The sequence below is a fragment of the Trachypithecus francoisi genome, unplaced genomic scaffold, assembly GCF_009764315.1.
Source record: "Trachypithecus francoisi isolate TF-2019V2 unplaced genomic scaffold, Tfra_2.0 Lachesis_group17, whole genome shotgun sequence".
NCBI classification, from domain to species: domain Eukaryota; kingdom Metazoa; phylum Chordata; class Mammalia; order Primates; family Cercopithecidae; genus Trachypithecus; species Trachypithecus francoisi.
In genome coordinates this window covers 58338537-58341232 of record NW_022681462.1, presented here as the reverse complement: position 1 = coordinate 58341232, position 2696 = coordinate 58338537, and positions in this window count along the sequence as shown.

The following is a 2696-nucleotide window of genomic DNA, read 5'->3' as shown; positions in this document are numbered from 1 at the left end:
CTCATTGTTCAATTCCCACCTATGAGTGAGAACATGCGGTGTTTGGTTTTCTGTCCTTGCAATAGTTTGCTCAGAATGATGGTTTCCAGCTTCTTCCTTGTCCCTACAAAGGACAGGAACTCATCTTTTTTTATGGCTGCATGGTATTCCATTGTGTATATGTGCCACATTTTCTTAATCCAGTCTATCATTGATGGACATTTGGGTTGGTTCCAAGTCTGCTATTGTGAATAGTGACACAACAACATATGTGTGCATGTGTCTTACATAGTAGCATGATTTATAATCCTTTGGGCATATGCCCAGTAATGGGATGGCTGGGTCAAATGGTATTTCTAGTTCTAGATCCTTGAGGAATTGCCACACTGTCTTCCACAATGGTTGAACTAGTGTACAGTCCCACCAACAGTGTAAAAGCATTCCTATTTCTCCACATCCTCTCCAGTACTTGTTTCCTGACTTTTTAATGATCACCATTTTAACTGGTGTGAGACAGTATCTCATTGTGGTTTTGATTTGCATTTCTCTGATGACCAGTGATCATTTTTTCATGTGTCTGCTGGCTGCATAAATGTCTTCTTTTGAGAAGTGTCTGTTCAAATCCTTCACCCACTTTGTAGATTCTGGATATTAGCCCTTTGTCAGATGGGTAGATTGCAAAAATTTTCTCCCATTCTGTAGGTTGCCTGTTCACTCTGATGATAGTTTCTTTTGCTGTGCAGAAGCTCTTTAGTTTAATAAGATCCCATTTGTCTATTTTGGCTTTCGTTGCCTTTGCTTTTGGTGTTTCAATCATGAAGGCCTTGCCCATGCCTATGTCCTGAATGGTATTGCCTAGGTTTTCTTCTAGGGTTTTTATGGTTTTAGGTCTAACATTTAAGTCTTTAATCCATCTTGAATTAATTTTTGTATAAGGTGTAAGGAAGGGATCCAGTTTCAGCTTTCTACATATGGCTAGCCAGTTTTCCCAGCACCATTTATTAAATATGGGATCCTTTCCCCATTGCTTGTTTTTGTCAGGTTTGTCAAAGATCAGATAGTTGTAGATGTGTGAAGTTATTGCAGAGGCCTCTCTTCTGTTCCATCATGCTGTTTTGGTTACTGTAGCCTTGTAATATAGTTTGAAGTCAGGTAGTGTGATGCCTCCAGCTTTGTTCTTTTTGCTTAGGATTGTCTTGGCAATGTGGGCTCTTTTTTGGTTTCACATGAACTTTAAAGTAGTTTTTTCCAATTCTGTGAAGAAAGTCATTGGTAGCTTGATGGCAATGGCATTGAATATATAAATTACCTTGGGCAATGTGGCCATTTTCACGATATCAATTCTTCCTATCCATGAGTATGGAATGTTCTTCCATTTGTTTGTGTCCTCTTTTATTTCGTTGAGCAGTGGTTTGTATTTCTCCTTGAAAAGGTCCTTAACATCCCTTGTAAGTTGAATTTCTAGGTATTTTATTCTCTTTGTAGCAATTGCGAATGGGAGTTCACTCATGATTTGGCTCTCTGTTTCTTATTGGTGCATGGAAATGCTTGTGATTTCTGCACATTGATTTTGTATCCTGAGACTTTGCTGAAGTTGCTTATCAGTTTAAGGAGATTTTGGGCTGAGACAATTGGATTTTCTAAATATACAATCATGTCATCTACAAACAGGGACAATTTGACTTCCTTTTTTCCTAATTGAATACTCTTTATTTCTTTCTCTTGCCTGATTGCCCTGGCCAGAACTTCCAACACTATGTTGAATACGAGTGGTGAGAGAGGGCATCCCTGTCTTGTGCCAGTTTTCAGAGGGTATGCTTCCAGTTTTTGCCCATTCAGTATGATATTGGCTGTGGGTTTGTCATAAATAGTTCTTATTATTTTGAGATACAGTCCATCAATACCTAGTTCTTTGAGTGTTTTTAGCATAAAGGGCTGTTGAATTTTGTCAAAGGCCTTTTCTGCATCTATTGAGATAATCATGTGGTCTTTGTCATTGGTTCTGTTTATGTGATGGAGTACGTTTATTGATTTGCATATGTTGAGCCAGCCTTGCATCCCAGGGATGAAGCCAACTTGATTGTGGTGGATATGCTTTTTGATGTGCTGCTGGATTTGGTTTGCCAGTATTTTACTGAGGATTTTCACATTGATGTTCATCAGGTATAAGGATGATGCTGGCCTCATAAAATGAGGTAGGGAGGATTTCCTCTTTTTCTATTGATTGGAATAGTTTCAGAAGAAATGGCATCAGCTCTTGTTTCTACCTTTGGTAAAATTTGGCTGTGAATCCATCTGGTCCTGGACTTTTTTAGTTGGTCTGCTATTAATTATTGTCTCAATGTCACAGTCTGTTATTGTTCTATTCAGGGATTGAACTTCTTCCTGGTTTAGACTTGGGGTGGCAGGGTGTGGGTCGAGGAATTTATCCATTTCTTCTAGATTTTCCAGTTTACTATAAACACCTTTACACACATATTCTCTGATGGTTGTTTGTATTTCTGTGGGACTGGTGGTGATATCCCCTTCATCATTTTTTTATTGCGTCGATTTGATTCTTCTCTCTTTTCTTCTTTGTTAGTCTTGCTAGCAGTCTTTCAATTTTGTTGATCTTTTCAAAAACCAGCTCCTGGATTCATGGATTTTTTGAAGGGTTTTTGTGTCTCTATCTCCTTTAGTTCTGCTCTGATCTTAGTTATTTCTTGCCTTCTGCTAGC